The sequence below is a fragment of the Phasianus colchicus genome, chromosome 11 (assembly GCF_987193195.1).
Source record: "Phasianus colchicus chromosome 11, bPhaCol1.hap1.1, whole genome shotgun sequence".
Taxonomy (NCBI): domain Eukaryota; kingdom Metazoa; phylum Chordata; class Aves; order Galliformes; family Phasianidae; genus Phasianus; species Phasianus colchicus.
In genome coordinates, this window is record NC_143446.1 from 7665364 (window position 1) to 7684777 (window position 19414).

General features: G+C 42.3%; 1 protein-coding gene and 1 long non-coding RNA gene across 4 annotated transcripts in view; one reads left to right on the plus strand and one right to left on the minus strand.

The window, feature by feature from the left end:
• FGD3 (FYVE, RhoGEF and PH domain containing 3) overlaps positions 1-19414 on the minus strand; it is a 100774-nt gene that overhangs the window by 52427 nt on the left and 28933 nt on the right. The window contains exon 1 of one of the 3 annotated variants that reach the window (XM_090148149.1): positions 18446-18697. The exons of the other annotated variants lie outside the window; for them this stretch is intronic. The gene's annotated coding sequence lies outside the window, so the exon portion shown is untranslated. Of the gene's footprint in view, positions 1-18445; positions 18698-19414 lie in introns of those variants that run through there. 3 annotated transcript variants of the gene reach the window in all.
• On the plus strand, positions 964-16919 carry LOC149916422 (uncharacterized). Its single transcript, XR_016470099.1, has 3 exons — positions 964-1300; positions 5741-5945; positions 9596-16919. It is a non-coding gene; the product is annotated as an uncharacterized LOC149916422 (long non-coding RNA).

The window sequence follows — 19414 nt, forward strand, 5'->3', positions numbered from 1 at the left end:
GCATTCCAAAAAGTCAGCCTCAGTAAGAAGAGTGACAGCAAAGCTATCACCATAAGCTTTCAGAAACAATCAAGAAGATATTATATTTGAAAGCAAGCAATTTTATACCAATAGAGATATATATCACTTACTTGTATTCAAGCAGAGAGACACGCATTTTTCTTCTTTGCTCAGACTATAAGGCAACCAAAAGAAGGCAGAGCGGCTCCTGCTGCAGCTCTTGTTTCATGGTTTAAAATGCCATGCTCACAGGAACTGGCCTCCCCCATCCCACTTCCTATGATCAGTGTGGTTAGGTGACTCAAAGTATACAAACGTGGCAAGTATGAGCTGAGGCGCTTTACTAAGCAGAAGTTAAAGGAGATTGCTGCAATCTGCAGAAATAGGCACTTAGCTTTACGTTTCTGAAACACAACACACAGGATGTAGAGCGCCGGCTCGGGGGGACTGTGGAGCCCCTGAATGTAACAGCATTAAAGTTTGCTGTGAAACAACCTGCAGAAATGACAATCAGCAGGGACAGAGCTGGTCAAAAGGTTTCTTTAAGTCCTGAAAACATGCAGCCTTCCTTCTCTCCCTTTCTGGTTACGGCTCTCACAGCGGGATGCTCTCTTGGGAAATGATGAAATGGTGGCCTGTGTCCTTATGAGAAAAATACAAAGTTTGTAAACCACAGCAAACTACTGAGGAGGGCTGTGAGAAATCATGTAGATTGAGTTTAACTTACAACCACATAGACACACATCCAGAAGAGAGATTTTCTTCCAGAAAGAACAAAACAGCTAAAACAAACAGATTTGTGCACATAATGCACAGAAATGCCCAACAATCCCCAGACCTGCACCTACAGCATTTTGCTCTCAGGTTCATTGTATTCATTGTACTTTTACCCTCTTCGGACTTCCTTTAAATGCCTCAGGTGAGGACACTTCCTTTAACAGACATCTCAATAACACACCGAGGGTTACCACTGAACATCACTGTCACAGTTTTTACATAAATTTGCATGAAGATCTCCCACCTTTAACATCATCGACTAGTTTTAAAGCAAATTACTGCATGCTAACCCAAATAACTCAAGGCTATGCTTCACTGGCAGTGGTACACGCTTTCTGCCCCTTGCCTTTCATCATCTGAATCAAAACAAACGTGTTATTGAGAAATCAGTTTTTAGTCTTGAGTTGTTCTTCCCTGAACTGCTTCCAAAAGCCAACAGCTGTCAGAGCACAGGTCCCAAAAATGAACTCACTACGCAGAGGTACAACATGCGCTTGTCAGTCCTGAAGATCTGCAAATAGAGGTAGGTGCATTGCTTTCATTGCAATTAACAATACTTGTTAATACTTGACCACTGAATAGTTCATTATTGTCTTCACGACGGGATGAGATTTCACTGTTGATTTATAACCCTTTCCAGTGCCTCTCCATTTTTACAAGTGCTTTTCAGTACTGTTAAAAACCCAGCAGTGTGATGTCCCACGTGCCTAGGACAGCATTCTGCTCACACAGTAAGGTCACCCCGGCCTGCGGCTGCAGGACAAGCAGCACTGCTGTCCCTGCGGGTCCTGGCCTCCCCCAGCCACCTCACCAGTGCTCACACAGACAGGGTGAGCTGGCAAAACCCTTAGGTACTGACTATAAATTCCTAATATTCCTAAGGTAAATGTTCGCTCTACATTTACGTGTATATTTCATAAATTATAGATGTGCATAAGTGGAGAGAAAATCTCCAAATGACAGAAATGAGGAGTTTCGCATGTAATTCTCTCCTCTGCACTACTTCAAATATGTGCCTAAAACATTCCTACTGAGACCCTCACACTCCTTATGTCACAAACCAAAGGCAGAAGCACAGCACACCTCAGGAATCCAGCTGCCAGAACACCACTGCACGCAGCCCTGCGCTAGGGAAAGCGAGAGGACAGCCCACCAAAGCAAAGAGGCACTCAGCTGTAGCTGCAGGCTTTCTGCTCTGAATACAAGCGCCCATCATCCCATCCCAGCCAACTCAAAGTAAGGACTCCTAAAAGATTGCTTGGATGTTTCAAATTCACACCACAGCCAATCAACAAGATCTGCTGGGTGTAATTCAGTTTCAAATCAGCTTGCAGCAAAGACACTTTAAACTTTCCAGGACGAGTTAGATGAATCTGTGTTAGCCATGTGGAAGGTCACTTTTCCCTAGCAAAAAGCAGTCATTTTACACCAGGCTGCTGAGCCAGTCCTCCTCAGAAGGAATGAAGATAAGAAAATGAACAGGGGAAAGGCAGCAAGGCCTAGTTCCTGACGCTGGTGAGTTAAAAGGAATAGAAGCAGTGACCAGAAAAGCCATACTGAGAACAGCCTGAAACAAAATAAAACTAGGTTCACTTTAAAAGTAAGAAAGAACGAAACTGAAGCAAAGCATTACAGAATATCTTCCCCTGTCAGGACTAACAATAGGCATGTTAAGCCCAAACACAAAAATATTTTAATTTCCTGTACGAAACAGGATGTGGTAGTGCAGTCAGTGCTCGTTTACCTGTGCTGTCTGAGGCCATCGGGGGCACAAGCAGCAGCTGCCTGCTCAGCCTGGCCCAGGCACGGTCACACCAGTGGGCAGGCAGGGAGCTGCGGCCAGGTCTCAAGGTGCTGGCCACCCTGCTCCAACTTTGGCAAAATAATTCCAACTGAAAATCCCTCATGGGATACAGGAAACAGCTTTTCAATTTAAAACGCACTTAATTTATCACTCAAGTGCTGGTGATTACTCAGAGATCAGTCAATTTTTGAGTCTGGTCACAGTTTTGCAACATTTACACTTAACTTGCTTTTCATACAGGCATACAGAGAGTAACGCTGCAGGATACTGAACCCACATCCCCACGGCTGGAAGGCAGTGCTATGAACTTTTGCAATTAATCAAAGTAAAAAGGACAGGCTAAGACAAACTCATTCTTCTCGAGAAACCATTTGCCTGGCTTTTCCCCTTGAATGGTATAATTGAATTACTCTAGGCTAAAATAATAGGCACAGTAACTTTCCGTGACACCAAGATCAAAGGTAGAAAAAGAAGGAGAAAAAAAAAATGAGATTCTTGTATCTAGTAAAGAAAGTAGGTTAAAGAGTGACAAAGTAAAGGGGTAGCAGCCTGGGGCAGATGTCAGCTGGAGTGACACTACAAGGGACAAAAGTCCCACCAGCAACAGCACGTGTGGGGATGCCATTCACTTCGCAGGGAAGGCAAGAGACATCCTCTGCAGCAGAAAGGCAGCCAGGGAGAGAGGGGCAGCCAGGCTCATCTCTTCAGTGCACACCAGTCTTAGTTTATTTCTGTCTCCTGGAGCGCAGAGCAACTCCTCGGACTTCGGTACCAGGTTTCAGATTTAATTCCAGCAGCAGGCAAGGTCCAGGGTCAGAAGTTCTGCTTAAGTCACAGCAGGTGCCCACTTGGACTACAGATAATCAGATTTATGTTCATATATTTTATTACAAGTATAATGAAATCCAGAATTCTTTAATCCATAAAACCTAATTTTACTTTTTCTCTTTTGCAAGAAGATGGAAGATAATGCTCCTCTCTTCCTAGTTTATTCCTGACTTACCACTTCCTTCACACCACGCAGCAGAACAGCAGCGATTCAGATTACCCTTCCCTGCCCCTTCCCCTTGCAGTCCCAAACAGGCTTCTGATCCCCCTTTGCTGGTTATGAGCTCAGTTCAGTGCTGGTCCCCAGATACAGCCTGACTGTTTCATGCAATCACTGGGAGCTTCCCCTTGGCCGCCCCAGAGGCTCCACTCCACCCAGTGCTGCCTGACTCCTGCACACAGCATCTGCAGCCATTACCTCAAAGGTCCCGAAGGGCACAGCGCGGGATGCTGCTGCAACTGCAAACTCATTTTCACCACAGATTTCCCAAATGAAAGCTGCCACTGCATCCATCTCTAAGCCCTCACTGATCCCGGAGACCACACTGAGCCCCCCCCTGAGGAAAGCTGGAACACCAGTTATTCGGTGCAACTCTTTCTTTTTTTTTTTTTTTCCCTTGACAGGTAACAGGTTTTTCATTATGATGAAAGAGTCCTGATTTAGAATTACACTGATTATGCAAATCAAAGGGTATATTTCAAGTTAATAACACTCCCGGGAGTTCACATCTGTACTGCTTTAACACAGGAATCACAGCACCAGAACAATCCATTACTGTAAAAATCCAAAGAGATTTTACACAGGTTAGACACAAACAAATTATCCCAGCCAAAGCCACTGCAATTTGTTCCTCTCAGATTACCTGCATCTGAGTGATTTACTGTCTTGGGGATTCTTTTCCTAGAACAAAGAGAAAAATGGCAGATCTGCCTTTTGCAGAGTTATTTATACGGTGAGAAGGAGAAAGAGCATTACGCTGCCCACCCTCCAGTGATTTACAGGGCTGACACGAAGGCCAGGACACAGCCAGGTGCAAAGAACCATCAGTGAGACCCCAACCTTCTTTTCAATCTGTGTCACAGAAAAAAAGGCTTCATCTATTTTCCCTCTTACTTGAAGCTTCTTACATTTTTTGCTAATGACAAAAGCAACATGCAAGACTCTTTCACACTGCTCTGCTGATGTGCTTGTGAATCTTCTTAATGGCACACATTACAGTGGGTAAACTCTCATTCAGCCAATAACGAGAGATTATCCTTCACTTAAGATTTAATGACAATATAATGCATCTCCAACAGTGTCCCAATTAACTGTCTTTTTTTTTTTAATCTCGAAATATTTTATTGGTTTTAGTAAACTGATAATTATCTTCTGCTCATTTAAAAGGCTATTTAGGTCATAAATAAAACCAGGCAGAACAGGTGTTTTTTTTGCTAAGGAACTGAGCTTCTCTAGGAGAGGCTAGCTTTTCTCCATTACCATAAGGTGCTGTCAATTCATACTGCAGCATTTAAGCAAAATCAAATTCATTACTGAAAACTGTAATGAGTATTTTTAAACTGATATGCTATTTTGGAAGCAGAGCTGTTTATTGCAAAATATCTGCAGTAATGCACTTCCAGTAGAACATATTTCAGCTCTAACCCTACTGGAAGTGTCCTGCCTTCTCAGAAAACAGCAGGGTCATGTAGTCTTAGGACAGCTCAAACAAAGCAGTCACACTAGGCCACCAGAAATCTGAAGGTTGAGGTGCTTCGGTTGTCTTCCTCTCCCTTTGCAATTCAATAACAAATAAGGGATTTGCAATTACAAGTACAGTTGGAGTAGATGTATATCTGACCTTCAGTTCCTTCAGAAGCAGTACAGCCAACACAATGGAGACGTCACAGAATGGCTTGAGTTGGAAGGGACCTGAAAGTTCATCCAGTTCTAACCCTTGCCATGGGTAAGGCTGTAACCCACCAGGTCAAGCTGCCCAGGGCCCCATCCAACCTGATCTTAAGCACCTCTGTGCACAGGACTTGGAGAGGTCTGGCCATGAAGTTCTGGATGCCCACATCTCCTGGGCCTTTGGTCCCAGCTACAGCGCATCTCAGCTGACTGGAAGCAAACCTCCAATGTCTACACATGCTGCAAATCTGCTTTGTCTGCTGGAGGATAACACTCGCATGGAAGACACTGGGTTGTCAGATCATTTTGTCCATTAGTATCTCCCTCAGAAAGTGAGAAACATTTCGTTGTATCTGCTTTAAGCAAAATTAAATTCATTACTGAAAACTGTAATGAGTATTTTTAAACTGATATACTATTTTGGATATATTTTGGAACAGAGCTTTAACCAGAACAAGAATCGTGACCCCTGAGCAACAAGAAGCAGTGGGCTTACAGCCTGTGGCTGCACCTATCTGGGCTGTCAGCAAAACCTCCAGGAGCAAAGCTGGCCCATGCGCTGTGCCCACCTCAGGCCTGCCTGCTCACTGCTGCCTTGTACAGAAGAGTCTGATGGTTCCCAGTTCCTGCCCAGTGACTCACGAGGTAAGATAAAAAACCCTGGACATACATATCGCAATCAGGTACAATAAAAAAGCCTTCAATGAAGCAAAGTGGCTGAGATAAGGCGCCATTTCCCAAAACTGAAGCAACACTGGGCACTCCTGATGTCAAATTCAGCACTGCTTCCATTGCCAAGGAGATGCACAAGCATATTCTATATTTTCCAGATGGAAGAACTGAGAATCAAGTGTTATTTTGCTTGCACTAACATCATCTTGGCCTAGATAAGTGCTTTTACAGACTGTGATCTATGTCTCTAAGGACTCAAGCAAGAGCAGGAAAAAGAACCCCGAAAGGTTAAAGGTGCTCCACATAAACAACACAGGGATTAGTAAACTGGAAGAGACTAAAAATCACTGAACTGATTCCAGTATTTTGGATCCCAGAGCAGACAGGATAGGATAAAGCTTCCTTTATATTTACTTCACCCTGGCAAGCACCAAAGAAAGTGCACCAACTCAAAGGCCTGTAACAAGGACCGTGCAAAAAAAGCTACAGTAAAAAGATCTATTGTTGGTTTTCCCAACAAAACTCTAGCTAATTTACTGTATCTGTAGTAACCATTTCTTTTCTGCTATTCATAATCACATCTTCATCAAATCAGTAGCTACTGACAGGCCTTAAGAACACTCTGCAAGCACCTAGCTGATTATCTGAGACAACAGCTGTAGATCACAAACACTAAAATCCTGGTGACTTACAGCTACATCTTTGTCCACAAGAGAAGAACATACCACACAGGATCTCAAAATTGGATTACAACTCTGACAGTTAAAAGAAATCCAGGAAAAAAATGAAATTCAAGATGAACAGATATATATATGTGTGTATATATATATATATATATATATATACACACATTACAATTTCAGAATCAGATCATTAGCACAAACTGTGCATTCAAATTAATACCATGGAAACAATGTACATTTTCTCTTGCTCAGTGACAATCTTCAGTCCTGAAACAAGAGAGTCTGGTCTGTCATTACATGAAATGCAACTGGCATTTTCAAAGAGAATTATTTGGATGATAAGGACAATTATAAACCACGTTACTTGCTCAGGATATATCTAAATAATTGTGTATAAAACTTTATTTCATAAAATAGCATTTACTGTATGGCAGTAATTGTTTCAATAATTAGTGGTTTTCAGGAAATTCCTGCCTTGTTATTTCATATTGTCCTTTTATTGATGGAGAATACTGAATATGTACAATATATACTTGCTGGCAAAGCTGAATAAGGGGAGAGGACAACTGGAAATAACAGAGCGATTTAAGAATAAGGGTGATAAATGAAACTTAGAAGCCATGAAGAAATACACAAAGAGATCTAATACTAGAAGAAAAAAGAGGAAAAAAAAGGTTACTGAAAGATTATTTCAGATACTGAATAACTTGTAATGAATTTATAATTCTGATCTCTTACTTTACTTGACTAACTATAATTAATTTGTATTGTCACAATTTTATCAGTTTTTTAGAACAGGTTATGGATAAATGTGTTCTGTCATTATTGTCACTTTTTCTTTGGATTTATTATCATCTACTGGCTCCAGCTAGCATAAACTGCTGCAAATATCACAGCACACAGAAAAACACCTTTGAATGAGTCACCTTTTGGAACAGTAACTTTATACCCAAAGCAAACAACTGAGTTAGCATCAAGCAACCAAAGTGACATATACACCTTTAAATCTGCCAGTACACTTTGTGCTTCCTTAGCAGCACACTGCTCAGTGTCAGCAAACTTGAGACTTCAGAAGCCCTTCAAAAAATAACAACAATTAAAAGAGGCATAAGAAAGCACACGCACAGATGAGCTGCAACGAAGCCTGATTATGCCTTCATGTTTGCTCCAGCCCCCTGGCTGCCCAGCACCCACAAGTGACTGACACCGACTGGCAGCACGGTCGCTCACCAACCACTGACCTGTGGGATCAGAAGACGCTTTGCATCCTGAAACATGTTGTGATTGTCACCTTAGCTAGCACTCGGAAAGCGCCTTAAGCTACGTTATTCTGCTCATAAATTCACTGGGGCTAATTAGGAGAAGCTCAGAGCTTAGGCTTCACCCTTCCTATATCCAAATCGAGCATTCATAAATATATGCAAAGTGTGCATTATCTTCCACCTCAGTAGGGAGTGACAGCTTCCTTTTGAGAAACCCAAAAGGAAGATGACAGCCACAGGCTCCAAGCTCAGGTTCTTGTTTCCCTCTAAGCAAGACCCCAAGGCATGCTGTAACCCCAAGGCATCAGCCCAGCGGGAATAGCATCCAGATGCCCAACACAAGAACCAAACCTGAGGGCAGCTCCCAGCCCACAGTGCTTTTCACCTTCCTGAGCACTTACTGCTCTGTGATCACCACCCAAAGTGGGCTTCATCCATCACGGCTTTAACCATCAGGTCAAAACACTCCGTGACAATGCACGTATCTCGGGGCTGATTTAATCTTTGGAGTTAATCTTTTTTGTACATCTTAGTTTCCAGGTATTAAATGGGAAAATAATACTGTGTTATTAAAGTGTTATGAAAATAAACAGACCAGGTTAACACTACGAGGACGGCACAGAGCACAAGATGTACAACAGAGAACTACTAAATTCCTCTACCATTTCCTAAAGGAAGGAGATGGATTTGATTAAAGTGAAGTGTGGCTGACTTAGATTTTGATACATTTTTTGTAATCTTAGAATTCTTTAAATGTCATCTAAAAACATTAAGTAATACTTAAACTTAATATTGGAAATACATGTAAGGGCATAAAATCTCAATTTATTCAGTGATTGTGTTGAAAGAGTGTTGAAAACACAAATTATAATGTTACTTTAAAATTCCTTAGTTTTGGCATATGAAAATGATACCATTTTAAAATATTTAAAAAAAATAAGCTACCTGAAAGGCAGATTGCTAGATTCACAACATCTGAATATGAAGTAACACGGCTGCCAAATTGAGTGGCTGTGGTGTTCAAAGAGGATGTGAACAAGTCCATTAAGGCATCGCCATCTGGACTTGGGGGACTGGGAATGGTGGGGGCAGGAGCCTCTGTCCTCCCCAGGGAGACACACTGCCTTGTGAGACCATCATTATCTTTATTATTTATACCACGGCACTGACATTTTACAGACAGATAAAAGACCAGAAGCCCTGCCCTTGAAAATGAGAACCTACAAGGACAGAGCAAAGCTGTATGACCAGCACCAGCCCCAGTGCCCAGTTTCTCCCCTTGTTTTGGGAAGGAAAGAGATCACAAATCTGGGAGCTCTGTCTGGAATAGGCAGTGATGCATTGGAAACATCCAGGCACTGCAGTGACAGCCACAACACTGAGCAGTAGTACCTGTAAGTGATAACAGGCTATCAGACTGAGAGGACTGCAGAGGAAGGTCAGCCTGCAACTTGCAGTGTGGAATAAGTAGGTGAACCAGCAACAGCATTAAATACCCCACTCCTACTTAGCCTTTACTGATGTCTTTCATTTTCCTTTGCATTATGGCTGTAGAAATGAACATTTTAATTTGTGTATGGGTGTCTCTTTGCACTATTTCAGAGAGATGCAGACTGTCAGCCCAACGTGGAACCATCTGTTGAACAGTCAAATCATGTTTTCATTCTATTTTCATTAGGTCCAAACCCATACTCCGTCTGAGCTGGCATCATAAGATGGATACCAGCAATAACAGCTCCAGAAGGCAGCAAGCAATGGGAAAAAAACACAGGCAAACATTTACCACAAAGAAAAATCACTAGCTTCCTTCCCCTTTGATGCTCCAGGCAGGCCAGAGCACCAGAATTTGGGTTCACTGAGAAACTCCCTCCAAGCAGGAGCACCCCCAGTCACTGCAGCCTGACAACGTGCTGCCTCCTCAGAAAACCTGCTCTCACTGCCTCTGTCATCATGGAGAAGAAACAACCTCAATCTGACATATTTTATCTCAAAACTGGGGCAAGCTAGCAGCTCACACATTAACCACTGCTGAGCTAAACAGATCGGTGGTGCTTTACTTTTCTGCCGTAATGTGACTGCCAACAGTTGCATTCTTAGACTCTTATTTTGTTCAAGCATGTTCCTAATTCACGTAAAATTAATTTAAAAGGCAGGAGTAAAATGTCTGACAAATAGGAGCTTGCCTAAAGTCACTCCCTTACTTACTTCAACTGCCGTTTTCAGACTACCTAAAAGAAATCCAGGGTCCAACAGCAGAGAACACCATCCCTTGCACTGCAGAAGCAGCATTAATTCCATTTTCTCACTTAACTTGGAGCTTAAAGTTGGAAAGAAAAGTCATTCCTAGAGATTTTTCAGATGTTCTGTTTTCTAATACAAATGGAAGTTTTTCTATGAACTGAACAGAGGCAAGTCTCACTAAGTGAAAACGGAACTCTCATACAGGGCACTCATCTACAACCAAAAGATCTTGAACATGACAAATAACCACTCACATGCATTTCTCTAATGAAGAAACTTTACACGTTATTATTACACTAGGAAATATGTCTCAAACAAGAACACATTCATTATCCAGGCTGGATGCAGCTTTGAGCAACCGCGTCTAGTGGGAGATGTCCCTGCCCATAGCAGAGGAGCTGGAATGAGATGATCTTAAAGGTGCCCAAACCACCCTATGATTCTATGATCTACAAATCCATGCACCAAGGCACTTGTAAGGTGAAGAAATCTATTTTATATATGCCTTCACCCTTCTCACAAACATTTCCCAACAGAATACATCCATGAGCTGGATTCACTGCTGCTGATACTACGGTTTAAATAACTGTAGTTTAAAAAACATCTACACACATACACAGCCTCCATGCCAACTCCCAAACTTCCTCCAACATCCAGTTTACTTAACACAGTTCTCAGCACCGAATCCTCATCTTGCAAACACTTCTTCCATAGCATAAAGCCCTGAATGTGCATACAGAAGTCAGAGAAAGTTTTGAGAAGGATCACCAAGCTTTAATTAGCTTGCTTTTGTTTATTTTTACAAAGCACATAACCAAATTTGCTTTTGTCTTTTAATACAGAGGAAGAAATAGGTTAGTATTCATTGTGGATAATTATCTCAAAAAGCTCGGCTCATGTTTCTGCACAATGCTTTCAGAGGTACGCAGACAAATTATAGCAGCCAGTATCAGAACCCTTTCACAATGCTATATTTTGCAGAAGCTATTTATTCTTCGCTTTGTCCTCGACAATGCTTTAAATCAATTGCTGATTTGTCTGGATAATTAACATCCCAAATCCAATTCTTCACAGATGAATTGGAGCGAATTTGAGTATCAGAGAATGCAGCTATTCATCAGCAGACAGTCCTCACTCAGTGGGTGCACAATGGCTTAAATTTTACTGCATGCTGAAGATGATGCAATTACCAAGCTTGAAAGGAATGTAATCTATACCACCAAAGAAAACGTTCATAGCAGTATGATCAGTGAAGGATAAACAAGAAAGCAATATTTTACCATTACAAGAAACAAAAGTACTGATCTGCAAAACCCAATTGCCTACATAATGCACCACTATGCTGAGAAATAGTAAGCAGTTAAATAGAAAACTCATTACGGAGGATTAATGAAAATGTGAAATCTGGTACCCTTAGGTGGCTACTATTATTCCATTCACATCAATCTAATTCTCACTCTTACTACTACAAGCAAACTGGTGGCAAGTTATTCATCCCTCCAAAAGAAGCACCTGAACTCTTCCTCCCTTTTGACCTCCCTAGTCAAAATGTTGCCCAAAAGCTCAGCAGATCTGGCAGTGCAGGACTCATTCTGGGCTACTACCAGGCAGTTTGCAGGCAGCAGCCCTAGAACAACTTCTGATGGCCCGCCGAGTGCTCTGCATCCTGCCTCACAGCCAGCAACAGCACTCACCTTCCAGATCCCAGAACTTCATCCCAGTCGCACTGTGCATTCCTGCCTTCCATCCGAGTACTCCCAAATGATGAGTAAGTCTAGCGTTTATCTTCCCAGCAAACACAAACTGGAAAGCTAATCTCCAGCCAATCACACCCAGAACACAAGGCACAAACACCTTTCCAGGAAAATAAACTGCTGTGGCCAAAAGACACGGGCAATAGAAGTTTTTGTAGGAAGAAAAGAACTTACCGTTTTGGCTTGTTTTTAAGATAAATTAACATAGATGGAGAAAAAAAAAAGAGAGAATCTTATTTCTTCAGCCTTTCTTCAGGTTCCCTTCATTTGCTCTGCCAACGGAAAAACATTTCAATTTCTGCAGGTATTCAGATACTCCTTTTGTTGAAAGAAAATTTCCTGTACATTAAGGATGATTATACCTGCTGTATTTCACATGACCAAGCTTCTACTTTTTCATCAGCTATACAGGATCATTTGGAGCTGCTTTACATGTCGCCGTGGATCTGTCTATACCTTTCAAGTCATTTTCCCACCAGCAGATTTAATGTCTTTTTGCCTCACCACTGAAGCCACTGATGCCATGTTGATAAACCAGTGACATGTACAACTTGTATACTTTGCTCCTCACCTTTCCTCCCCCTGCTTCCCTCAGCTAAGCAACCTGAATGCCCCACAGGTGTCTGCAGAAGATGGCAGCAACACGGGCCAGGGCAGCTGCCACTGTGTTCAGGAGGAGACTCTTCATTTGCACAGCATTATCTGAGAGCATTGTGACCCAAACCACACACTGTATTACGCTGCCTTCTAACCACAGCTTTCACTCTTTTTCTCTGGGTAAGATTCAAACTAGCAGTAGATGCACAGTCTGAGACTTGCACATGCCCCCAGGAGTTAAGTAAGTAGTTAAGATATAAAGCCACATCACATTAATTCAACACAGATTCCCATACTATTGGAGAGAACTCCTTAGTTCATTCTCATGTAGAGACAGATGAAGGAAAAACAGGATTAACTCTACTTTGAAATATTCTCTTACTCTTTGCTCGGTCTACCTCAAACATAAGAAAAACATTCAACCCAACTGCTGTACTTTGGGCACGCAAGTGCAAGAATAAATCTGGGTGTATTGCTTAGATAATTTCACTGTCAAATGACTACCTCAGGACTCTAGATGGTCAGATTGCATTTCTACATTTTAAAATAATAACAGAAAAAGTTAATGAAACATTTTCATTGGATAACTGCACAGAACAGGCACAAAGACTGCTACTCTGAAAAAGCATATGTAAAAATGATCTATTTCCATTGAAAGAGCAATCTTTCAAATCATACATTCTAGAAACTGTTTCAAGAACACTCAAGATACAGCTATACAGCTACACTTGAATTTTGTGAACATTTTGTCTTTCTCAACAGCAAAGGTGACACCATGTAATCTAGTGTGATTCCCCTGCCTTGATCTATCCATGCAGAAGATCACCAAATGAGATCATTGTAAAAGCAGGAAGACATGCAAGTTACAGGTTACACAGTAAAGTACTTGCTTTCTATTTTTACCATAAAGGTTTTTTTTAAAAAAAGCATTAGGAGAAAACACACCATTAACGGGAACGTTTGCCTGCCTTTTCTTGGTATTTTCAAGTTACCTTCCTAAGTACAGGGGTGCTTGAGAGCTTCTTGGGCTTTGAACCTCCACCGTAGTGATTTTTCATTTCCCATGAACACCGATGACAATAAGTGTAGTTTGAGCAATTTTCAACAAAGTGAAGCAAAAAAAGAACTCATTCCAACAGGCAGATATTCATCTCCTGAAGCAGACAAGAGAACTAATTATAAACATGAAGCTCAGTGATGAGAAAAAAATTAATTACTGAGAATTACTTTCACTGAATGCCAATTTACTAATTCTAGCACAATAACCAGAGGCATGAAACGAGCAGTTCCCAAACAGTCTCACCCTCTCGGACACACGGCCACTGCTGGAGCAGCAGAAGAGCTTTGGTGCCCCTGGCCCACCTGCACCCACACTGCCCGGGGTGCAAGGAACCCAGCTGCAGCATCTGACAGAAGACACAAATAATGACTGCAAAAAGCCCACATAGGGACCCATTCCACACCTCACCTGTTGGAAAGCAAAGTTAACACAAACACAAAATACAACCAGGAAGTCAAAATCTGGTGTGAATGTTAGATAGAAGATCCCCAGTACTCCACTACCAAACTAAAAACCACCAACTGTCAGGAATATTCAGTCTTTCTCCAATCTCGGTCCTCCATGACCTAAATATTCACTGATTAGCACTTCTGTGCATTTAACTCTTCAAGGACCCAATCGTACAAGAACTGAACCTCCTGCATCTCCATCCAGACTGCTGAAAATGAACTAAGAGCACTGTTCCTTTATAAGGGAGACTTACCATCTCACAGAGGCAGGCTGTGAGCTCCGTTAGTCCCCTGCATCACATACCAACCTACATGTTAGTATGTTCATGACAACTGCTTCTCATGCCAACAGGTTCCTGTGCAACCTGCTGTAGGGACCCCGCTTTAGCAGGAGGTTGGACTTCATGATCTCCAGAGGTCCCTTCCAACCCCTGTGATCCTATGATTCTATGAAAGACTTGTGTTAAGAGGGCTGAGCTTCACACAGGTGCTGGCTGTGGGACTAGTGATGCAGTTTTATACAAAACCTGATGTAGCTCATCCACTGCATGGGGAAGCATTGTGGAAGAAGGCCACACTCTGATGGGAGCCAGCAAGACGAGACCACAGCCCCCAAAAGGCAGAACCAAGCCATTATGCTTTTCCCACCTTGCCACAATGCACAGCACATCAGCAGCCTGCACCCAGCAGAGCCCAGTCGCAGCACAAATCACCTCTGCAAACAAATCAACACAGATTCATCTTCTTGCTTTCTCAGACCAAAGTGTCAGTTGTTCAAAGAAAGCAACCCACATTAAAACCAACCTGTCTTTGATAAACCAAACAGGTTGAGACCTACAGTTATTTCAGTGAAGCATTTCCTCCAGATGCATCATTTTGAAGGCAAGGGGTTTTTAATGCCACATCTGCATTTTTAGTAGGAACAAAGCTCAAACGGATCCCATGCTTAAGTGGAGATGCTCTGTTTGGGTTTCCAATTGGAACACACAACTGCAGAAACTTTGTGGTTTTTTCTCTTCTAAACAGTTCCATAAAAATGGGATTCCATTTTAACAACAAATTGTGAATTTACCCATGCTAGTGAATTTATCAGTTTTGGTGGGGGAGCAGGCACACACCCTGTATCTTAAGGAATTAAATTAATAAAATTAAATAATTTTGGACCTGGGACAAAGTGCTTTGTGGCAGTCCACATACCAGCACTCCCCATGTACCAGGGAAAAGACCAAGCAGAAGGACTGCACTGCACCAGTCTTGGACAGAGCACATACAGATTGTTCCTAAAAACACACTGCAAAAAATGTGATTGCATTCAGTACCTGAACAGCTTGAAATAAAGTCTTTACTCCACAAAGAAACTGACAAAATGAGCAGAAAGATATCTGTGTCTATCTATCTATCTATATCTCTCTCTATATATACATCTTGGTTTGAGGCACCAGTGGCTCTCAGAGTACTGCTGCTAACTTTACATGAAGTAAAAAATGTAATTTCAATCTCCAGGATCCTTAAACAGCAAGAATGCTGCAAGCCACTGGGGATGTCTATATGCCCTACTCCCATCGGACCTTCATACATCCAGAGGGTTTGGATTCCATTACAGCATCAAGGCTGTCTCAAGACATGGGAATAAGGGGAAGTAATTTATTCTTAGAAGAAAGACAATTATCCTCCTGGTTCACTCAGCAAAGAATTCAATTGACACAATCACCACATTTAACTTCAGTATCGCTAGGTACGCACAGTACATGAGAAGGAAAGAGAGTGACAGGAGTAGCTGAAATCTATTTCTGATCTGATCTTTTTTTTCTTTTCAATGCTATTCCCAAATTCATGACTTTCAAGTTCTTGCCTCTAGCATTTAAGGTACGTTTCCTAACTTTAAGGCTCTTGAAAGCAAAATGTAAAACCACAAAAATCTGTATAACCTAACTCCAGTAGATTCTTGTTCTTACTTGTTCTCATCACTGATTTATCTCATTGCTTTGGGCCTCCGGTTCAAATGAAATCTTTTCTCAGATACTCAAGGTGTATTTCCAAAAAACTGGATTTTCTGCACAGTTGCTATATTTGACATGATAACATCAAGTAACAGTAAGGAAAAGGGGAAATAATGTCACATAGACATGAAGTTCCTCAAAGGCCACCATTCTACTCAGCTCCAGATACTCCTCTACTTGGACCTTCAGTTTCAGTGTTAGACAGAATTCAGTACTCTTCTAAGTTTAAGGAAAAAAAAGTCTTTATATGACTTGTGTAGCAGCAAGTAAAACTTTAGGTTGATAGGAATAGATGGGAAAACCTCCAGCTCTTTGTTTTCTCAGGCAAGTGCAGTAACATGGCAGAGACAAAAGTCATGTTGTATTTGCTTTTCAATTGACTTAATAATGAAACATGCTCACAACTCTGCCACAAGAGCAGCTAAGCCCATATGTTCTAGGAAGATGTCAAAGACAATACACTTCATCTTGAGATTCACATATGATAAGGCACAAGAAACAATTGCAATTTTTACTTCAATGAATCCAAATTACAGTGTTGTTTTTTTCCCCTCAATAAGTATGCAGATATATTAAAAGTATTTAATTACCCTTCTCTACTGATACTGAAATGTCACCTCCATCATCTCCACAGAACATCCACATGTTACTTCATTAAATACACTACGAATTACACAGCTTGCTGTTACAAATAAGAAACAAGTACCTTCCCTCCCACCCTATAAGCCCTGCAAAGATAGCACTAGAGAAAGATCTGTAGATAACTTATCTAGTTCCCAAAATAAATATTGCCTTAGAAGAGCCCAAAATACTAACCCTAATGTAAGCATCTGTCTAAATGCATATGCCATCAGCTATGGGAGTGGAGACCACAGCCACTGCCTTTTTTGCACACCCTCTCTTCTTGTACACCCCCTCTAACCTGTTTTTTTGCTCCTTCCCTACAATGCCAGCACTTCAGAAGAGCTTGAAGTGCCCTGTACAGTCCAACCCTCAGCAAGCTGGAAAAATTTGTACAAGGTGAAACTGAAGTGCCTGAGAGAGGGAAACTGAAGACAAATTTCACCTCACACCAGATAGGGTGTCTTTAGCAAGTCTCTGTGAGTGGGGAGGAGCAGCCTGCATCACTTCTTGCTAAAACCTCCAGGCACTTCCCTTGCACCAGGTGCATCCAGTTCCACTTAGCAAAGAAGAGAAAATAACTGTCTCTTCACCATAATCTGATTTCTCCTTCACAGCCCATAGCCTCATGCTATATTCCAGCCTTAATCTCAACACAGATGTTCTTACATACATCAGTTTACAGGTAACTTTCAGAAGTGATGCCACAACTGCACAGAACCACACAAGAGCTCAGCAGAAGTTTTGGGGGGCTGCAACACCAGAATCACAGGAAATGCAGACATCTAATTCCTGGCTGCAGGTCCTCATGTCCCTGTTTAGATTCCATCTGAGCTGCATTGTGAATTATATATATTACCCAAAAAGCCCTACAGACACAGTGTACACTAAAAGCTGGATAACACTGAGTACTGAACCAACAGGAGCTGTAAGATATTCCCTCCGACATCTCAGAGAATGCACAAATAAATATTTAGAAAACAACAAAACACAGAAGGGGTGAAGGGAGAATCTGATCCAGGTCCCCATGTTGTCATGGTGACTTCACAGCCATTATGTACTTCAGACACATTTAGAGGAAAGCTACATTTCTACCCCTCCCCAACCAAATAATGCAAGAAGAAACAAAAATCCAGCCACCTTGTCATAAGTCAATCAAATGGCAACACGATTCTTTGCTCGGGGCCCCCTAAAATATTTTAATAAATACTTTCATTGCACTGTGATGCATGTACTCAGATAGCATAAAAAAGGATATAAGCAGAAAACCAGAACTAATAATCTGCCAAATCGGTTTTCTCGAGCAGGATGAAGACGCTGTTTGAAATGTTTCTGACAATGCTTCTATCAGACAGGTTTCTGCCTTCAGAATATTTAAAACATCATTACTTACAACACCATTTCATTCCTCCCCATTTGCAGATGCTCTTCGCAAGCAGTTGGTTTTCCTTTAACAAGTACTACCAGTTCCACATGTGCTGTTATCACACAGAGCAATCAAATATAAGAAAATCCTCTCAAAATCTACACACAAATGCCACACAAATACGGATTTTAGAAAAGCATGCAAAGAGATGATAAAATCAATCCGGCTCATTACAGCAGCAAACACAGCGAGTGCTTTACCACCAGCTTCTCAACTGCTCCCACCAAACACGCACTGCTAAGTGCATCGACACCAAGCAGCGGTAAACGCACAATGAAGCCAAAGAGCAGACATCTGTTAAGGCACCATTTTCTAAGTGATACCTGAGCAGACATTACCGAGCCCACAAACAGCACGATTTCAGCAGCTCGCAGGCTTACCAGCGGCGCACCCGCACAGCCCGGCCAGCCATCTGCCCGCTGCCACCTCGAGCTGGGAAGGAAACCGCCACGTCCACTTCACAGAAGGATCGCTCCGATAGCCCCCACCCTCCAAGTTAATCAATTAATGAAGCGAGACTGTTTTCCCTTACTAGGCACCGTACGGACACTAGGTCACTTGAAGGTTGCCCGTTCTTTCCTGCTGTAGGGCCTCCCAAATAACAAACGCCCATCCAAATTCAGCTTTTTTTTTTTTTTTTTTTTTTTATTCATTCAAAGCTGCAGGAATACCCTCAGCCCTTGACAATGCCAGCATGCATGATGAAAGAGCAAAAGTAGTTTGGAGGCTGCCGAAAGCCGGCCCCGGGTTTCCATGGCAATAGGCGGAGGGGAGCGAGGGGAGGGGGCTGAGGCGCTGACAGGCCGCACTGATGGCTGCGCGGGGCCTGGAGGGAGGGGACCACCAGCACCAGAACCACCAGAACCACCAGCACCTGTGTTCTTCCACATTCACTGAATCTCCTAAGGATGAACTGCACCTCGTTACATGCAGCACTTGTGGGGTGTGATGGGGAACGCTGGCTGAGGCACATGAGCCTTGTGAGGAGCAGCTGAAGAACTGGGAAAGAACTTATTCACATACTGGTATTTGCACTGATGGCAATTCCCATTCAATTGCAATTAAAAATTTGCTGGCAAAGATGAACCTGTTGCAGAGCCAAGACTGTAGCAGGGATGACCAGTTTCAGGCAGGTTCAATAAGGAGCATCAGCTTATCACTACAGCACGGTGAGCGGTGCCATTGCTGGCATTACGAGTGTATTCTGAAGTACATCAGTCAGTGATTCTGTTACTGGTGGCAGCAGACAGGAGAAGCACTGAGTGACTGCAGGGCAGTGCCAGTGCTGTGGTGAGACCCCAACTCGTTCCCACTGGGTCATTAGAGCTCCCCTTAGAGATCCGCCAAAA